Here is a 21,498-nt window from a genome sequence, read left to right on the forward strand (position 1 = left end):
CGAAGTTTTAACTGGAAGATAAAGATAAAATCGTAAGGGTTGTTGAGAGGACTAAATTGGTAAGAACATTAAGCTACTGAGAACAAATCCTTTAACACATCATTAACTACTGCTAATGTTATTACCTACACCCTGCAGGACTATCACTTCTTACATGGAGATAAAATACAAAAATATTCCTCCAAGCAGATCATGAGACTTTAAAGTTCCTGAACCAATAAATGATTCCATATACAAAACTCAAAAAATAACTCTTAAAACACAGCCTTGCTGGGCGGTAGTGACTCATGCCTTTAATCCCAGCACTTGGGAGGCAGAGCCAGGCAGATCTCTGAGTTCGAGACCAGCCTGGTCTACAGAGCGAGATCCAGAACAGGCAACAAAGCTACACAGAAAAACCCTGTCTGAAGAAGAAAAAAAGAAAAAAGAAACACCACAGCCTTAAGTATTCATTTTGTCATTTAAGTTACCAAAGCTCCCAATAATCAACAGTAAATGTTTAAGTCCAAAATCCAATATGAATTATCACTGCAGCATGAAACTCTGAAAAGTCACTTACTTGGAATAACTGCTTTTCATTTTTTTTTTAAATTACAAATTAGGTTTTGCTCTTACAGATCAAGTTAATAAGTCTAGATCCATTTACTATTTACAGTAGTAAAATATACTTGTTAAGATATTTAGGACCTTGGGAAATGGCTCAGTCACAACAAAGTATTTGTTGTGCATGTGTGAAGACCTAGGTTTGGATCCCAAGTACCCCCACAAAAAGCAGAGCATGGCAGTGCACACCTACAGTTCTAGGACCGAGGAGGCAGAAAGAGGAGGTTCCCTGGGGCTTGTTGGCCAGCCAGTGTAGCAGAATTAATATGCTCCAGGGTCAGTGAGAGATCCTGTCTCACAAAAGGAGTGGGGTGGGAGGGATGGGGCTGGAGAGATGGCTCAGTAGTTAAGAGCACTGGTTGCTCTTCCAGAGGACTCGGGTTCAGTTCTCAGCACCCAGTACTCACAATTGCCTATAACTTCAGTTCTGGGGAATCCAACACCCTCTTCTGTCCTCCACCAGCACCAGGCATTGGTGAACAAACACACACAAAATCTCATATACACAAAATAAAATAAAACTTAAAAATGTTTAAATACAGTAGAGAGTAGGTAGCTAAGGAGATACCTAACATTGACCTCCAGTCTTTATACACACACACACACACACACACACACACACGCACACGCACACGCACACGCACACGCACACGCACACGCACACGCACACGCACCCCCTTTCTAAAATGATCCCGAGCCTCAGGTGCAGGAGTTGTGCTGTAGATATGTAAGTTGGGACTGGGCTTCACAACTCTGCATTTTGATCGGCTGTGCTTTTCTGTAATGCTGTTTGTTGCACGGAGAAATGTCCTTGATCAAGTGTGAAGACTACACTTGTCTGTGGGTATAAGACTAAATATTTAGACTGTAATTACAGATTACACTGATTCAGTAAAAAAAAAAAAAAAAAAAAAAAAAAAAAAAAAATTTAAAGTGGTTGTTTCCATCACTAAAAAGGAAATACTTAAAAGTTAATGATCTTACTTTCTTATTTTGTAGTTTTAGTGCTGAAGACTAAACCTAGGTTAAGCTCAGGCTCTATTACTGAGTCTCTACTTCAACCCTTTGATCATATTTTAAGTATTCCAATGATTGACAATGTTGAATTCATCAAATATACACAAACTTCAGAAATCAGTTACTACTTTCTCCCCATAATATATACATTTTAATAGAGGTAGCATATATTTTAAATAATATTGTTTCAGGGCTGGAGAGATGGTGCAGTGGGTAAAAGCAGTTCCAGAGGACCCAGGTTCAACTCCCAGCACCCACATGGCAGTTCACACCTGTCTGTAACTCCAGTTCCAGGGGATCCGACTCCCTCACACAGACATACATGCAGGCAAAATACCAATGAACATTAAATAAAAATAAATTATTAGCCAGGCATGGTTCCAAGACAGCCAGAGCCACACAGTGAGACCTTGAATCGGAAAACCTCCCAACAAGTATTTTAAAAAATAAAATTAGCTGGGCAGTAGTGGCACACACCTTTAATCCCAGCACTGGGGAGGCAGAGGCAGGGGGATCTCTGTGAGTTCAGAGGCCAGCCTGGGCTAGAGTGAGTTCCAGGAAAGGCGCAAAGCTACAAAGGAAACTCTTCCTGCCTCCACAGGCACCAGGCATGCAAGTGGTATGCTTAGACACATGCAGGCAAAACACACATACACATAAAGCACATTTTAAAAAATGTTCAATGAAGCATATTTATGACTGGAATTAAACAATCTAAATGTTCCTGTTATGAAAACTGATTGCACAAATGATGATACACCCATTAATGAAATAGTTCACAGCAGTTGTAAACTATTTTCAAGTATTTATCATATTAAAATGTGTATTAACACATTTAAAAGAAGGAAAGAGAACAGAATCAATCGAAACTAAATATGTATGAAAAAGCCAATAGAAAATCTGTTACTTTGTATGCTAATTAAAAACTAAAGTTCTACTGAGCAGTGGTGGTGCACACCTTTAATCCTGACACTGTGGAGGCAGAGGCAGGAGGATCTCTGTAAATTCAAGTTCAGCCTGGTCTACAAATAATGAGTTTCAGGAGAGCCAGGGCTACACAGAGAAATCCTGTCTCAAAAACAACACCACAAACAAACAAAAAACCCTGAAGCTCCTCACTACACTCAGGTATAGTGGTACAAGCCTATAATCCTACTCTTGGGAGTTTGATTCCAAGTCTGCGCTACATAGTGAGAGCCCGTCTCAAAGTGAGAGAAGAGGAAAAGAGGTTCAAAAATTAGGTATAGGTCTAGCAAAAATATGTACGAAGGACAAGTGTAGTGATGATACATGCCTACAATTCCAGCACTCGAGAGACAAAGGCAGGAAAATCAGCTGCAAGTTCAGCCAATCTGTACACACTGCATTCCAAGCCAGCCAGGGCTACACAGTGAGACCCTAGCTCAACAACAAGCTCTTTGCTGCCAGGCGGCCTCTGCCATGAGTTACATGCATGCTCCCAGTGAAAGCCTACTCCAGTCCTAGTCAGCTCTGCCCCATCCCGCCCCCCCCAAGGGGAAGCCTGACAAGTGAAGGAGATTTACAAAGTGGCAAAGAAAGACCTGACTCCCTCACAAACGGGTGGCACTGCACAGTAAATATGACTGGCAATAAAATGGGGAGTTTTTTCTTCTTCTTTCTTCTTTTTGAGACAGGGTATCACTGTTAGTTGCTGCTGGCCTAGAGCTGGCTATGTAGACCAGGCTGGCCTCTAACTCACAGAGATCAACCTGCCTCTGCCTCCTGACATGCTGGGATTAAAGGCAGAATCACCATGCCAGGGCTTAATTTTTGAGAGTTCTTAAATCCAAAGAACTTGTTCCTGACCATCCCCGAGGACCTCTACAATCCTCTGTTCTGTTGGGAGGAACAGAAGGATGGTGATACTAAATTCCACTCTTTTTTTTTTTTTTTTTTTCCTGAGAGAGGGTTTCTCTGTGTAGCCCTGACTATCCTGGATCTCACTCTGTAGACCAGGCTGGCCTTAAACTCAGAGATCCGCCTGGCTCTGCCTCTGCCGGGATTAAAGGTGACAGGGAGAGAGGAAGGAAGAGAGAGAGAAAAACTAAATGAGAGATTCATACCCCTCACCAACTAGATCTACTGGACACAGGGAAAAGACCAAAAAAATAAGAGTATAGTTTCAGATGTAAATATTCTATTTATCAAATGAAATCAAAGTTCTTCAAGGTCTGATAATAAATCTATAATAATGAAAAATACAGAATTCAGTACAACCTAAACATATACCAACACATTTAATCTGAGTTAGTTAAAATAAGTAGAAGAGTTAGTGATTTTCCACAGAACAAAACTCAGCTTTTAAAAGGCAACAAAAGAGAGGGAAGACATGGCCAGAAGTCAGGCCAACAACCTGTCTTCCCAGGAAATCAGTTCATATCTGGCAAAGAACTGGCCTCCTATTCTGAAATTGAACCCTACAAATAGAAATGAGACACATAAAACCCAAATATAAAATATATACACATATACACTACACACACACACACACACACACACACACAATCAGTAAAAGATATTGTGTGTGTGTGTGTGTGTGTGTGTGATATATCAATAATAGATAGATATAGATCCCTTTGGTTTTGCTTTCAAGACATTCAGAAGAGATAAAGGCCTACTAAAATCAGGCTGGAGGATGGCTCAGCCATGAGGAGCACTGGCTGCTCTTCCAGAGGAGCCCAGTTTGATTCCCAGCGTTCACATGGCAGCTCACAACAGGGTGCACTCCAGTTTCAGGGCATCTGACACCCTCTTCAGTCCTCCACAGGCACTGCATGTACATGGTGCACAATCAGACATGCAAACAGAACACCATACGTGTAAAGAATACAATAACTTTTCAAAAATCATAAGGAAAACACTAAAAGCCCAATTTAGTGATGAGAAGATAGCTCAGTGGTAGAACACTTGCCTAAAATGTACAAGGCCCTGGATTTTGATCCCCAGCACTGCAAAAAAACAAACTATATATATGTGTATGTATGTGTGTAATTTTTAATAATATATTTGATGTATTGATAATATATATATTTTAACTCTAACTCAAAAAGAGAGTTCTACAAATGTTGCTTTATTTCAAAAATGCCAAGTAAATCTCACAAGTTGAAAGAAAATCTCACAAGTTTTCTTTTCTTGATAGTACTGGAAATCAACTCTTGTGCCTCTCGAATACTACGTTAGTACTCGACCACTGATGAGCTACATCCTCGGCCCACATTTTACTTAAAAACCAAACAAAAAGCTGGCTGTTAGTGTCTGTATAGCGTGTGTGGGGAGCATACATGTCATGACACGCACATAAAGGTCAAAGGACAGGGGACTTTGTGAAGTCAGTTCTCTTTCCACCTCTACACGAGCTCCTGGGGTCAAACTCAGATTGCCTGTCAGGCTTCCAGGGCAAGTGCCATTAGCCACTGTGTCATCCACCAGCCCCACTGCTGACACTTTTAGCCCCAGGAAGCCAGCGAGCACATCAGTCCCTGGAGCTAGAATTATAGGCAGTTATGAACTGCCTGAAGTGGTTGCTGGGGACAGATCTCAGAAAAGTATTCAAGCACTTTTTTTTTTAATTTGTGTGTGTGTGTGTGTGTGTGTGTGTGTGTGTGTGTGTGTGTGTGTGTGTGTGTGTGTCTGCATGAGTTTATGTGTACCATATGTATGCAGGTCCACCACAGAGGCCAAGAGGGCAATGGATCTCTTGGAACTGAGTTAACAGCTATGAATACCTAATTGTGGCGATATTGTGTTCCCCAAAATATTGTGCACCCTAATAAACTTATCTGGGGCCAGAGAACAGAACAGCCACTAGATATAGAGGCCAGAAAATGGTGGCACACACGCTTTTAATCCTGGAATCTAGCATTCCAGAGGCAGAGATCCGCCTGGATCTCTATGAGTTCAAAGCCACACTGGAAACAGCCAGGCGTGGTAACAAGAGCCTCTAATCCCAGAAAGTGATTGCAGAAAGCAGAAAGGTATATAAGGCGTGAAAACCAGGAACTAGCTGATTAAGCTTTTAGGCTTCTAGCAGCAGTTCAGCTGAAATCCATTCTGGATGAGGATACCGAGGCTTCCAGTCTGAGGAAACAGGATCAGCTGAGGAACTGGAAAGGTGAGGTGGCTGTGGCTTGTTCTGCTTCTCTGGTCTTCCAGCATTCACCCCAATACCTGACTTCAGGTTTGATTTTATTAATAAGATCTTCTAAGATTCCTGCTACACCTAATGTGGGGGCTGGAACCTGAGTCCTCTGCAACAGCAGCAAGTAATCCTAACCATTAGGCCATCTATCTCTCCAGCCCCACGTAGCAAACACTCTTAATCAACAAGCCAGCTCTTTGGCTCCCCTATATGAACTTTTGTGTGGACATGTACTTTTATTTCTATTGGGTATATCTAGTAGTGGTATAGTTGGATTATATGGTAGGGGTTTTAGTTTTGGATTTTGTTGTTGTTGTTGTTTTGTGTGTGTGTGTGTGTGTGTGTGTGTGTGTGTGTGTGTGTGTGTGTGTGTGTGTGTGTGTGTGTATCTAGAGTTAGTTGGTTCCTTCTGGAAACCTTTATGTGGGTTTCAGGGACCAAACTCAGGTGTCCAGGTCTGTGTGGCAAGTGCTTTTATCCACCGGCCATTTCATGGGCCCCATCCTGTGGCGTTTTAAAAAGCAGTTGCAGGATTCACATTCCCACAGGCAATGAGAACAGAGATTTCAATTTCTTTCTTTTCCTTTTTTTTTTTATATCTATTTTTGTTTATTTTTACATCCTGACCGAAGTTTCTTCCCCTACCCCGAATCCTTCCTCAGTTTTTCTTCAGAAAAGGGCAGGCCTCCCATGGATATCAACCAGCCATGGTATATCAAATTGCAGTGAGACTAGGCACCTCCTCTCCTATTAACGGGGGACAAGGCAACCTGGTAGGAGGAGAGGGTCCCAAAGTGGGCAACAGGGTCAGAAACAACCCCTGCTCCCACTGTTAGGAGTCCCACAAGAAGAGCAAGCTGGACAACCGTAAGACATGTGCAGAGGGCCTTCAGACAGGCTCTCATATTGCCCAGGCTGACCTTCACTCTACTATATGGCAGACATAGACCATAAATTCCTTCTCCTCCCCCTCCCCCTCCTGAGTGTGGGGATGATAATTGTGCCCCAGCACACTCAGCTCAGGGTCCCAGATTCTTCACATCCTCACCTGCACTTATTGTTTCTGCCCGTCCCCCGCCATGTTGGGGATCAAGAGACTACACTGAATGCTATACTCCCTTATTTTTTATTTGTTTTAATGTAAGTCATGCTACATAGCCCAGGCTGAACTTAAATCTATACTTCTGCCTCAGCCTCCCTAGAACTGAGATTACAAGCAGGTTTGTGCCACCATGTGTAAGACTACCTATAACCATTCTTATAAATGCTAAGCAGATAGATATTCTAATAGATGCCAGGTAGATTTGCATTTTTCTGATGGCTAATGATGCTGAGAATTTTTAATGTGCTTATTGGCCTTTTGTATCTTTGAAGAAATGCCCATTTAGATCTATCAATGGATTAATTATCTTTTAAAAATGAATTGTCTTTTCATTGTTATGAGTTATAAAATTTCTTTATATGTATGGATATAAGTCTCTTACCAGACACAATTTGCAAATCTTTTCTACCATCTTTAGAGAATTTTCTATATTACATATTCTTTCAACATATCTCTATATTGTATATATTTTCTACCATTTATGACCTATTTTGAGGTAATTTTTGGGTATAGGTGTGGAAGGGTCCCAGCTCAACCTTTTATGTATGTTTATCTAAGTGTCCCAGACCTTGGAATGCTGAGACAGAAGAAGAGCTATGAGTTCACAGGCAGCCTGGACTAAACAGTAAGTACAGACCAGCAGGGCTACGGAGCAAGACTATTTAAAACAAACATAAATAAAACCATTAATAGTAGCAGTAAATGAAATTATTCATTAAAAGCAATGATGTTAATAAAATCATTAATATAGCTGGGCGGTGGTGGCGCATGCCTTTAATCCCAGCACTCGAGAGGCAGAGCCAGGTGGATCTGCCTACAGAGTGAGTTCCAGGAAAGGCTCCAAAGCTACAGAGAAACCCTGTCTCGAAAAACAAAAAACAACAACAACAAAAAAAAAAAAACCACATCAATATAATGTTGAATTTTTTTTTTTCTGGAAAAAAAAAGTTAATACTTCCTTCCCATTGTTATTTACTTACTTATTTGGAAGCGGATCTGGTTATATGCTAGAGACAGAGCCTTTAAGTACACAATAAAATACTGGCCTAATTTGCCTTGAGTTTTATAATCCAAGTCAACAAAAAGCCAAAACCACAAAAACAACAATAGCTAAGTGCTTTAAAATGTAAGTCTTCACTTTTTAAATTTATAATTGTGTATCTATGTGTTTGTCTGTTGTGAATGTTTATACATAAGGGCAGCACCCAGAGGCCAAAAGAAGATGCTGAATCCCCTAGAGCTAGAGTTACAGGAGGTAAAGAGCTGCCTGACAGGTGCCAGGGACCAAACTCTGGTCCTCCACAAGAGCAGTATATGCTCTTAACCACTGGCCATCTCTCCAGCTTCATATGTAAAATGTTATGGTCTACTTTTTCCCCTCACTGCCAAATAGCATATAATTACAGTATCTGGGATACTAGCCCACCTTACAAGAGAAGTCTGTAAGTCTAAAGTTTTTTCAATTATAACAATTTACCAATATCATGTATTCAATACTTATCACAAACAAGGCAATTACAGAATGTTTCTCATTTATTTATCAATATCAATCTGGTATTGAGTATAGAAATATATTCAATTTTATAGATGAAAAACTGAGTTTGAGAGGTCTTATAAACTAATTAATAAGATATAAATTAAATTAATAAGATAAAGATAATTCTTATACAATTATAAAACTTGGATTTTGTCTATTTTATCGTGCTTCATCTAGACACAAATCACATCTTTTCCAAATTTACTATATGACAGATACAGATATGCCTCTGTAATAATCAGGTTAATCTGTGGCTCTGTAAGAGTCCAGATTTGTCTTTTTGTTTTAAGAAGGGAACAGAGTGATTTATCTTAATTAAGGAATACCAAGAACTAAAATGTGTTATTGGTTTGGATTCACTGCTCACTGGCTCGTATGTTGATCTCTCAGTAGCCAGATGGTGGCACTGTTTTGGGAGACTGTTCCACCTTTAGGAGGTGGGGCCTAGCTACATGAAATAGGTTTCTAGGGGCAGGCTCATTTCCAGCCCAAGTTCTCTATCCTGGTCTATCCTGGTCTGCCTAGATGCAACAAGCCATGCCCAGACACCAGTCACCATGGACAGAGTCCCAGCAGCCATGCTTTCCCTGATAAAATGGACTGTATTCCCACTAAATCATGACTCAGAGTCAACCAACCTCTCCTACCTTAGTTTTCCAGAGTGACAAAGGTTAACTAATACAGAAAATTGGTACCAGGAATGGGGCTGTTGCTGTAATAAGCCTGACTGTGTGGTTCGAAGGCCTTTGGAACTAATTTGTGGAAAGAATGTGGAAGAGTTCAGATCAGCAAGCTAAAGAAGTCTTGGAATGCTGTCAACAGAGCTTACCAGGCCATTCTGGTGGGAGTGTGGAAGAACAGAATGCCATTAGATATACAGACAGTAAAGACTCATGAAGTTTTGAGGAAGAAAAAGATATAATAGGAATCGGGCTACAGGCCCAATTCATGTTACATTTTGGAAAAAAAAATCTGACTATATTCTATATCCTGATTAATTTGAGTGAGACTGAATTCAAAATGTATTAATTGTTTGGCAGAGAAAATTTCAACACAGCATAGAATATAGGCTGTGGCATGTTTATTGCTGGCTGCCTTCAACTAGGTTTTCAGTGAGAATTCTAAGCTAAAATGGAACAGAAAGACATGAAAAATGTGCAGTTTGTCAAGGAGAACAGCATGAGAACATTTAAAGTTGCTTATGAGGTAAATATGGACAAATGCTCATATTCAGTTATTAAACTGACTATAATTAAGAAAAGCCATACACTTTGCAAGACCCCACTCATAGGAAGCTCTTAGGTATAGCATTGCAAACTCCTTTGGAAAATCTTCAATTAAAAAGGAGAGTGCCATCCAGCCGGGCAGTGGTGGCGCACACCTTTGATCCCAGCACTTGGGAGGCAGAGCCAGGCAAATCTCTGCGAGTTCGAAGCCAGCCTGGTCTACAGAGTGAGCTCCAGGAAAGGCACCAAAACCACACAGAGAAACCCTGTCTGGGGAGGGAGGGGGGGGAGATAAAATAAAAGAGAAGGGGGAGTGTTTGAACAGAGTGCCAGAGCAGTGGTGCCCTGATCCAACAGGGCCACCTAGGATTCTAGGCCCACCCAGAGACTGCTACAACTATGATATGTGGAAACCAAGCTACATGCTGAGCTGGCAACAGAATCTGGCACCATCCAGGTGGTGCTGATTTTGGAGCCATGCTTATGCTAAGGTTTCAGGAAAAAACAAACCAATGAGGCCAGGCAATATGTAATCAGAGGAGGCTCTACAAAGAGGCCTTGAGAATGTGATATGTGACACTGTAAGGGTGAAGTCTAAATTGCAATGGAAACCTAGCATGTAGGAGATACCAGGAACAGGAGTAGTCTGCTGGAAAAAGCTATTTGTACACTGCGTGAAGGTGTACTGCTGTGATTGGTGTAATAAAAAGCTGAATGGCCAATAGCTAGGCAGGAGGTACAGGTGGGACTTCTGGGCAGAGAGAGCTCTGGGAAGAAGAAAGGAAGAGACACCAGGAGACACGGAGAGGAAACAGGAGGTGCATGATGGAAGAGAGGTAACACCACGTGGCAGAATAGAGATTAATATAAACGGGTTAATTTAGGTTATAAGAGCTATTGGGAACAAGCCTAAGCTATATGCTGAGCTTTCAAAATTAATAAGTCTCAGTGAGACTGCATGCAGGTACTGAGGAGAGCCAGCCCTCGAGAAAGGCCACATTGCTACAGGTGACAGAACTGAGGGCAGAGCTCTAATCCAATGGAGTACGAAACCCCAAACCCAGAAGGCAGATACGGAGCCACAGGATCTGTCCTTTCCCTGATGAGTTTTAGCCTTGCTACCGTCATTCTTCTACTGTGCAATGGAAGTGTGCAGCCTGTTTTTATTTTAGAGGTGCTCACAGCTAAGTTTGCCGTAAGGATCAAAAGAGACTTTGGGCTTTGGATGTTAGTAACTCTTGATACTGGCACAATTACATAAATACTAAATATATTTCACATTATGAGATGGTACCTGAGTCTATGGGGGACAAGGACAAAAAAAAAGAAATGTGGTTTGGATGTAAAATGTGCCTCAGGCTCTGTATTTCAACACTTGGCATCCAAGCAGTGCTATTCTGGGGAAGCTGTGGAACTTTCAGAAGGCAGAACCTTGCTGGAGGAAATGGGTCACTAGGCAGTAGGTCTTAGGGCTATACAGGTCAGCCCAGTTCCAGCCCCAGCTCTCTGCTTCCCAATCTGCCAAGAGGGAACAAGCTACAACACAGGTTCCTCCTGCGCTGACGCTGACGGAGCCCCAGCCACCAGGCCGTCCCTGCCTGGTGAACTCTAGCCCTCTAAGCCGTAAATTACAAGTGAACCCTCCTCTCTTCAGTTGCTTCTCTCAGGGAATCTGTCACAGCGAGGAGGAAAGGAACTAATACATCTGGGGGAGGGGCTCATTTTTTTTAATTTTACTTTATTTATTTTATTTTATTTTATTTTTTTGAGACAGGGTTTCTCTGTGTAACAGTCCTGGCTGTCTGGAACTTGCTTTGTAGACCAGGCTGGCCTCTACCCACCTCTGCCTCCCAACTGCTGGGATTAAAGGCGTGCACCACCACAGCAGACTCATTCTTATACTAAAAAGCAGTAATGCAGGGCTGGAGAGAGCACTCCACAGTTAAGAGCACTTGTTGCTCTTCCAGAGGTCCTGAGTTCAGTTCCCAAAAGCCACATGATGGCTCAGACCATCTGTAACTCCAGTTCCAGGGGAATCTAATGCCTTCTTCTGACCTCTGAGGGGACCAGACACACACAGGGCCCATACATATCTGCAGGCAAAACACTCATACACATAAAAAATGAAAATAAAAGTAGTAATCTTATCCACAATACAACGGAAATGTACTAAGATATACATATGCACAAATCTTCCCAAAGGGAAAGGTAATCAAGATCTTAAATAAATAAAAAACTTGGCCAATTTCTATAAGTTATTCCTTTCTCTCACTCTGCCTTTATTTCATTGCTCTACTGACTTAAATCCCTCTTCTTCCCTACCAAAGCATGTCGGTAGAGGTGGTGGGGGTTCCATGGTGGCACAATACCTCTAATTCTACTACTCTGGAGGTGGAGACAGAAAAATCAGGAGTTCAAAGTTACCCTTAGCTATGTTACAAGTCTGAGACCAGCCTACGGTACATGAGACCCTGTCTGAAAAATGCAAAATAAACACACAAAAAAAAAACCCTAGGGAAAAAAAAAATCTAATAATCATTTTCTGAATTAACATATAAACAATATAATCAAGTTACCATAATTAAGCTTTTGCTGCCTAGGAAGGTAATTCAAGACTTTGACAACTAGTTTAAAAAATGTAAGGCATAGATGTTATATCTTGGTACAGACCTGTAATAACCAGTATTCAGGCCACTGAGGCTAAAGGATTATGAGACCTGACTGAACTATGGATTGAAATCCTACTTCCAAATAAAATTTAAAAAATTTAAAAGGGGCTGGAGAGATGGCTCAGAGGTTAAGAGCATTGACTGCTCTTCCAGAGGTCCTGAGTTCAATTCCCAGCAACCACATGGTGGCTCACAACCAACTAATGAGATCTGGTGCCCTCTTCTGGCATGCAGGCATACATGCAGATAGAATAGTGTATATATAATAAATAAATGAATCTTAAAAAAAAATCTACTGCTATCTTTAAAAAAAAAAAAATTTAAAAGGGCAGCAACGCACAACTTTAATCCCAGCACTCAGGAGGCAGAGGCAGGTGGATCTCTGTGAGTTTGAGGCCTGCCTGGGCTACAAAGCGAGTTCCAGGAAAGGCGCAAAACTACACAGAGAAACCCTGTCTCAGGAAAAAACAAAAAACAAAAAACAATAAAACAAACAAACAAACAAACAACCTTTAAAAGATGCCCAGGAATCATCCTAAGTATTCCTAGGACTGGGACTAAAACTCAGTGCTTAAACACTTGCCTAGCACATACAAAGCCATGAGTTTGATTTCCAGCACCTAAAAAAATAATTAAATAAAATAAGAAAAAGAAATAAAAGCATAAGGTAGCAACAATAAGTAGAGAGGAATGGGGTACAGCTCAATAGTAGAATACTGGCTTAGCATACATGAGGCCCTGGTTTTGATCCCCAGTACGTGAAAAACAAAACAGCCAATGAAATGGCTCACCTAGTAAAGAACCTGTTGCCAAGTCTGCACACACACATAATTTAAAAATACAGCAATAAATGGAAAGAAACTGAGCTTGTGGTAGGGACAGAAGGGGAAGTCACTGAACATTAATGGCTAACACAAAAGCTCTTTGGTTAATCCTGAGGTTTCTTATAAATCCCCATGGCTGAGGCAAGGCTGTAGCTCAGCCCTGCCTAGCATACCCAAGGCTCTGGGTTAGATCACCAGCACTGAAGGATGAGGGAAACAATAAATCTAGAGAGTCCTGCCCATCTTCTCATCCGCCAGGACTCACAAACCTCAGTCTACTGACTTGCGTTCTAGCATTATTTCCTGACTGGAAGAAAACAAAGCAGCAGAAACTGTAGAGAACTAAGAATAAGTCCATGCAGAAAGTTGCAAATAGGATCGTCCTCCTTTACATATGTCACTCCAGGAAAACTGCCAAGAACAGCTCACTCCTCTAGCCACATTTCCTGCAGATCCTCCAGACTCTGGAGTCCTTAAGCATGTCAGTATTCTCCCTTAATTTCAACCCTCCTTTTGCGTCAAGACTTCAAAGTGCATAGTTTGTATTCTCCAAAATCCCTCTTTAAACGTGTCTTAATTCTAAATATGTATCCTAAAGCCTTGTACAGCATTTCTACATCTAATAATGAAATTCATAGGATGTTATAAAATCAAAATTTCTAATGCCAAGGTTTAAAAAGCTTCAAGTACTTTATTGAATAAAATACTTTTCAAAAAGGTGGTAACTTTACTACTGGGTCTTTTCTGATAAAGGAATTCTTGAAGTAAAGTAAAAGTCAGATAAAGGGAGTTTGTGATTTTACAGACTGGATTCCCGGGCACCAACATTTCCAAAGATTTACTGTATGAGCAGTTGAGAATAGGAGGCAGAAAAGGCTGAACAGAAGCTATTATAATGGAAGGATAGACCTCCTGAAATAGAAAACCAAATAATTAACTATTACTAATTAAAACTGCATTTAAAAATCACTTGTCTAAGCCTTGGTAAGTGAGAGTGAGTCTCAAGTACAGGTGGGAATGGGTTCTTTGGGATTTAGAATTTACTCAATGACAGATTAATAAATTTCACTGTAAAATGAGTTGAGCAATCAAAGCTATTCCTAGATAAGTATGATTAAATTATGGGTGAATAACTGAATAAAGTCCAGTTATTAAAGCAAGTAATCTAAGTGCTCAATGTCCAACATTATGAGAAATGAATTTTCTTTTTTTCTCCACTTAAGATTTTAATTCTCCCATCACTTAGTATAGAACTAATCTATATAAACATACAAAGACTTAAAGGACAATCATGCTAGTGATAGGAATACTAACTGCATTTATTTCAGTGTAAAAAACTGAATGTTTACAGTTTTGAAAATTTGTCCACCCCAACCTCCAAATAGTGAATTTATTTTGTGAAAGGACTATTTTTGAAATCAAACATAAAATGATTATGTTTTCTGGCCTTCTATTTAGAATTTTTTTGAAATCAAAATTTAGTTTGGAACCATCTGAAATAGAATTTAAAAAGTGGAAAAACTAAAAAATATTGATGCAAAGCTGCAGCAATATTTCTTCACAATTTCACAAAACATTAATGAAAGGTTACATAATCCCATGGATTAAGGATTTTTAAAGAGAACTGCAAGGATCATCTTTTTCAGTTTTCAGAACTGCTTTCTTTATTCTTATATCCATAAAAACAGATCTAAATCAATCTCATCTAGTTTGAAAATAAGCCATCTAGTTTTCAGTTTTGTTTTGTTTCTGTTGGTACTATTGCTGTTGAGAAAAGGGCTTCACCAGGTGTGGTGGCGCACGCCTTCAATCACGGTGCTAAGGAGGCAGAGGCAGGTGATCTCTTGAGTTCCAGGCTAGCCTGGTCTACACAGCCAGTTCCAAGACAGCCAGGGCTACACAGAGAAACCCCAATTCAAAAAAATAAAAAATGAAGAGAGAGAGAAGGGCTTGCTATGTAACCCAGGCTAGCCTCCAACTAACATCAATTCCCCTGCTTCATTCTCCCAAGCGTCCGAATTATAATTGTGCACCATCATGCCTGGCAGCCATCTGGCTTTCAGGAGAAAAAAACTAATCCGAGAGTAGTACAAAACAGTCACAGTCTTATTACAGCTTCAAATACATACTGTCAGCTACATTTAGGATGCACCTAACCTAGTTCACTCTCAGGAAAAATAAAACCTACCAGAACAAAAGCTCCTTTACAACAAACGAGTATCTCAGTGGTTAAGCTTCTACCCCATTGGTACTCCCCCCCCATCCCACCCTCGCCCCCAATTTTGTTTTTGTTTTTTTTGAAGACTGGTCTCATTCTCTAGCCAGGCTGACCACTATCTTTCAGCAATCCTCCTGTCTCATCTCGGCTGAGATTAGTCTTTAAAAGCGAGCTATCTTTTCATTTTTCTCTCTTGAAATGTTTATTCTGTGCTTGCTTATCTTTCATACATGAAATATTCTAACACCAGCTCAATTTAGAGTTAACTGCTTGATGTTAACTGTCTACACATGTGTCTTTTACAGCACTATATGTTAATCTGTCGATACATGTGTCTTCGACCACGGTTAAAGAAAGAAAAACTGGTAAGCCTGAGGGCCACGTAAAACAAGAGTCGTCTGAGAAACACCACTGTTTCTCTGCCTCAAATTCCTAAGCACCCATGCCAAAGATTCTCAGTATCCAACAAAGGTCCACAGAATCAGAGGCACAATACAATATATAAGATCAAACTGACATACTTTAATAAGACTATCACCATCCAAAAGCTACCACAAAATAAAGATAAATAACCTATTCCTTAATATTAAAGGGTTGCTTCTGCCATACTGCATGATTCAAAATAGTGTGTCAAACTTTTCTGAAGGTTGTTAAGAAATGTAAGAAATACATTTTACATTGTGACCTAAAACATATGTATTAAGAAGTTTCCCTAAACAATATTTTCCTTCAACAAATGCAAAGCTAGTATATTCTGTTTTACTTTCAACGCTGGTGGTACAATAATAGTTTTTAAAGTTACTAAGTAATCATAATCCGATTTTTAAAAGATGTTAAAAAATATTCTGGGATTGGAGAAGCAGCACTCAGAGGCAGAGCCCATGCCTAGCATGTGTGAGATACTGAGTATCATCCACAGTAATGGGAGAGGAGGTGGATATCCTTTATAAGATGTTCTCTCAATCCCCTCCCCACAGAATTTGCTCCTACTATCTCTTCAGCATGATGGGCAGGTATCCCGGTATTCTTGGGTTATTGACTACTGCCATTTTCCATTAAAGCAAGGTGTTCTCCGAGTATGATCCCTTGAAGAACATTAAGCATCACTTGAGATAACTGCAAATTCTTGGCCCCACCCTAGGCCTACTGAATCAGAAACCTAAGATGGAGCCAACCAAGCTGTACCAAGCCAGCAAGCAACTGCGTTTAAAATCTCGGATCTTCCTATGTAACAATCCAGTACTGAGTTCTGTACACCAAAAATTCTACAAATATTTACTTTTTTCTTTTGAAATGCCTCTAATCCCAGCACTCAGGAGACAAGAGGCAGAAGGATCTCTGTGAGTTCAAGGCCATCCTGGTCTATATAGAAACCAGCCATGGCTGCAGAACTAAACCCTTTCTCAAAAATGAATGAATGAATGAATAAGTGAGAAAATACACTTTAAATCCCACTAAGTAAAAACTGTTAGTATTACCAGGTGAGTGGCTGTACAAGACTTTTTATTTTCAGTTAAGCAGGGCATGCTATCCGCTTCATGAATATCCTCTTTCTGATCAAGTCACAGTTTCACCTTTAGTTAGGCTACTCCTCCCCTTTTCCTCTCCAATTCCCCATCCTGTTGATGTCCTTATTTTCCAGTATTTTCGCTGTCATCCTAAAGGTAACTTCTAAAGCCCTAGCCTCCAAGACACTTTAACCTTGCTTTTAAGGACAGTGTCCACGGTCCTGCTCGGCATATTAGCTAGTATAAATCCATTTCTGCTCTTTTCGGAAGCCCTCACTCGCTGGCACCATTGTTAATCAACTGTCCCGGCCAGCTTCCACAAGACCACTCGCCGCCCACTGCCGGGCAAGTTTTCCCAGATCTACTCAACTCCCTTCCTCCAGGGAAATGACTCTTTCCCCTCTTACCTCCATCCCATTTTGCTTCGGGGAACTTCCACTTTCCCCTGAACCCTTACCCTAGTCTTAGATGCCAACTCCTACCGCCCCAAGCCTTCACTCTGAGGGTCTTCCGTCCCGACTCCGGTCCCAGACCCGCCGTGGGGGGGGGGGGGGGGCAGGGCGCTGCGGTCCCTTCCCCGAGCAGTTAATTCAAGGTCTCCACCCCGCAGCCCCTTCCTCCTCCTCCTCCTCCGATCGCTGCCCTTCTCGGGGGGGTTGGGGAGGGGAGGGTTCGCACCACCCCACTCGGTTCCTTTCCTCCGCTCCCTGCCACCCCGGACCCCGGCCTCCCCACCTCCCAGCTCTCTCCGACAGGGGCCACTCCCAGTTGCCTCGGTCCCCACGGCTCCCAGCGCACCCAGAAGCTCCGGTGATCCCCCTCGTCTCTCCGGCCCCAGGGCCGCTCGCTCCGGGTCGCCCCCGCTCGCACACCCCCAGGAGCTCCGTCTCTTCGGGAAGCCGCGCACATGCCGGCCTCCGGTCACTGCCCCCCGCCCCCGGGCCGAGCCGCTGGACTGCCCCGGGGAACCTCCCGGCCTGCCCGGCCGGGGTCCCGCGCCAACCTACCCTCCCAACGCCAACTCCGCCGGCAGGAACCCAGCCGTTCTCCCGCCGCGCCGCGCCGCGCCCGGCCACGACGCGACCCCCGGCCCGTGGGCCCTCCGCCTCCCGGAGCGCAAAGCTCGAGTTTCCGGGCCGCCGCCACCTCCGCACCTCGGGCCCGCCTCGCTCGCACTCACCTGCCGCTGGCCCTGCACAACTCCGGCGCCTCAGACTCTACCTCGGCCGCCAGGAGCCACCAAGCGCCACCACCTCCCCCATGACAACAGGCCCGCCCCAGACGACACTTCCAACTTCTCCATTGGGTGGAGGGGCGGCGGCTCTCTGCTACGATTGGTTAACGCTCCCTGCCCGTCAACGTGTCTTTACCGCCCCTTTTCCTGGACGGGGTCCTCGCCCCCGCCCGGACCGGGACCGGCCTAGATCAAGCTTCAGTTGTAATTGGTGGATGAGTGGGCAGTTCGAAGTTGTGATAGGCTACTGCCAGTGTCTGTTGCCTTAACTGACAAGGGGTGTGATGGCCGCGGTTGGTTCAAGCCCTGTGCACAGTTTGGTTGCGCAGTAGAAAGCGGAGAAGGGGCAGACGCTCACGTCCGAGGTTACCGGGAAGGGTTAACTCTTTGTTGTGGGGCTGGCGCTGTAAACTCTTCCTTGTCCAGGTCTCTTCCTACGAGGGGAAAACCTCTCTGCCAGCTTAGGGAGGTAGCGCTTGCAAAACATCGACTTCAGAGGTTGTGTTTAAGAACGGTCTAATCCCTCAGCAGAAAGGTATCTCAGTCCATAGATTAAAATGTTGACTCGGGTTTTCTTGAAGTTTCCTTGAAGTTCTTTCCGGGAGTCTCCAAGCTTTAGGTGAGGGCAAAGCGCGGCCCTTTATTAAGCAGCAGTCCGCTTCCGCTGCAATTATAAATATCGTCCTGAACCCGAAGTGTCTGGCATAGTGAGGGTTCTCCAGCTTCCAGACCCACTCTCCTGGGTCTGCCAAGTGGCCAACCAACCATCACCAAGTTTTGAATAAACCGGCAGCGACTTACCCTTATGGCCCTTTGGAAATGAGAATTTCACCGGCCCGACCCCGACCCCACCCCACCCCCACCCCGCACTTCCCTACAGTACTTGGCTTTTAAGTTCAGCTGTTCTTAGATAGCATTACAGGCTGTCTTGCAGATACTAAAATCCCCCCTCGCTCTCTCGCTCTTTCCTCCCTCCTTCTCTCTCTATTCCTGTGGCTGATATTCATGTCTGCCCCTCTCCCTCCCTCCCTCCTTCTTCCCTTCCCTCCCTCTCTACCTCTCCTATTCCTAGCATTCTAAATTAGAACCATTGAATGAATTGCAGAGTTGTTTTTTTTCCTACCCTCGCTTGGTACAATACACGAGAATAAATGATTGCGTTTCTTATTCATTTGGGTACAAATCCCAGTAGGCATTTTTGAGAAATCTGGTGTTGCTATAAAAACTCTCTGCTCCTAGAAATGCGTTCATCATTAGCTTCCTCTGCTTTTCTTTTTCATTCCCTCTGCTTTTCCTGCTCCTAAATAAGAAAATGCTGGCCTGATGGCGCTCTCAGTTTCTAAGTCAAATTTAAATATACCTTCTCCACAATTCCGCCTGGAATATGCAAACCTGCGGTGATAAACTTTAAGGAGGTCTGTATTTGCAAACTCAAGGTCTTCTGTGAAGGCCTTCCCGTGGGGCCAGGCGTGGACTTTGGAAATTTTGAACTTTGCCCCTGCCTTTTGGCTGTAAGTCGTTGTCCCGTATCTCTTCTATTTATTAACCTTCTGCCCTTAGCAGAGCAAGCTAACCAGAATCTAAAACTGTACAGCTTGGGATTGGGGTGGGGGGTGGGGGGAGCTGTCTATTTTCTAACCTGTATTTTTAGTTGAGTTTAAATAAACTGCACATTTCTATCATCAAGCTTAGCAGAAATTATTCCTCCAGTAACTATACATAACAATAAGGTGGGTTTTTTTTCTTTCTTTCCTCTAGTTATCTTCCGGAAGCTTCCTCCCCTTTCTCTCATCCTCACCTTCCAATTTAGAAATAACCTCCCATTCAATTCAGTGACTCACAGAAAATCCGTAAAAGGAAAGTGGGAAAGCCAAAATAACTTCAGAGATGTCTGAATCATTTCGCCCAGGGAACGACCGTGCACTGACCACGACAAGAAGTCAAGACATAAAGCCTGGTCCAATAGCTTATAGCACATGAAGTAACCCCGAGCAAACAGGAAGCTGCCCGGTGAGAGGGCAACATCCAAACAGCCTTTTACACAGGCTTTTAATGTGTGTCAGCAGCCTCCTTCTCCCTGGCCTTGGCGGTGTGCCGTACTACCGATTTTAGAGCAAGTTAGAAGGCAATTAATGTCCTAGCAGATAGGAAACAATGACGTCACAGGAGGGCATGGCCATTATTATGGTACTTTAGGTAATAATGGCTCTTCCACAGCCCCGGTGACTGGGTGCCACACAGAACATAGAATTAGGCCAGTCTCATCAAGGGGGCTCGCCATCTAAGTTTAGGATCTCAAACTGCTGTCACTAAAGTTGGTGGATAATGGCCACAAAGGTCAGCCACTCATTATTTCAACCACTAAAAACAAGGTTTTCCTGAGTGCTTTTGGACATCTGCTTCTATCATTCTCCTATGTAAAATAGGAGAAAATTTAAAATCAATGTGTATGAACAGCAAGAAGAGGAAAAACTTTACATAAAGAAGGCTTTAAGACATATATGGGGCTGGAGAGATGGCTCAGAGGTTGGGAGCACCCAGAGGTCCTGAGTTCAATTCCCAGCACCCACATGGTGGCTCACAACCATCCGTAATGAGATCTGGCACCCTCTTCTGCATATATAATAAATAAATAAATCTTTAAAAAAAAAAAAAGACACATATTTTGTCAAGCATGGTGGCGCATGCCTCTAATCCCAGCACTTGGAGGCAAAAGTAGGCTGATCTCTGTCTGTGAGTTCGAGGCCAGCCTGGTCTACATAACAAGTTCCAGAGCAGCCAGAGCTGTTATACAGAGAAACCCTGCCTTGAAAAACAAACAAAAGGACACATACTTTGACGTCACAGAAGGCTGTTGGGTTATCAAAACTGGGGAGAGTCTCGTTTGACCCCTGCGCTTTGATTTTATATGCACAAGGTAACCCTGTAACGGAATTACCTGCCAGCTCGCCTCCTCTTCCCTGTGCTGTGTACTTTTCCACCACCACCCCCAGCCCCAACGCCCCTGGGAAGCTCCAGCCCTGGAGCCTGGTTGTCTGCAGCCTGTGGTGTATGGCTGCCTGTGGAGGCCAGGCAGGTGCTGTCTGTCCTGAACCTGAACCTCTTGATTCAGACCATGATGGCAAGTATCTTAGGGGCAAGTGTATCTTTCATGAACACCAACTGAGTGGAAAATGGAGGACTCGGTGTGGCACCCCAATATCTGAGGAGTACTGTAGTATACCCCCGGCCTTCATAGGCACTGGTGCTAGTTTCTTTCCGCCTGTTTTTTACAGTGTGTCATGTTTCAAGGGGGACAGCATCCAAGTCTCCCTTCTTTCTTTTCTTTTCTTCTTTTTTTTTTTTTTTCTTTTCTTTTGTCTAAAGGAGCAAAATCCCACCTGGGCCAAGCTCTATTTCTG

At 42.9% G+C, this 21,498-nt stretch overlaps 1 protein-coding gene across 15 annotated transcripts in view; it reads right to left on the reverse strand.

The window, feature by feature from the left end:
- Positions 1 to 19,553, reverse strand: part of Numb (NUMB endocytic adaptor protein) — a 113,364-nt gene extending 93,811 nt beyond the window's left edge. For 2 of the 15 annotated variants that reach the window (XM_076551019.1, XM_042260893.2), the window contains exon 1: positions 18,044 to 18,188. The gene's annotated coding sequence lies outside the window, so the exon portion shown is untranslated. The other 13 variants (XM_076551031.1, XM_076551030.1, XM_076551026.1 and 10 more) reach the window with 11 other exon arrangements.
- Between the last annotated feature and the right edge of the window lie 1,945 nt (positions 19,554 to 21,498).

This window comes from Peromyscus maniculatus, chromosome 14 (genome assembly GCF_049852395.1).
Source record: "Peromyscus maniculatus bairdii isolate BWxNUB_F1_BW_parent chromosome 14, HU_Pman_BW_mat_3.1, whole genome shotgun sequence".
Classification (NCBI taxonomy): domain Eukaryota; kingdom Metazoa; phylum Chordata; class Mammalia; order Rodentia; family Cricetidae; genus Peromyscus; species Peromyscus maniculatus.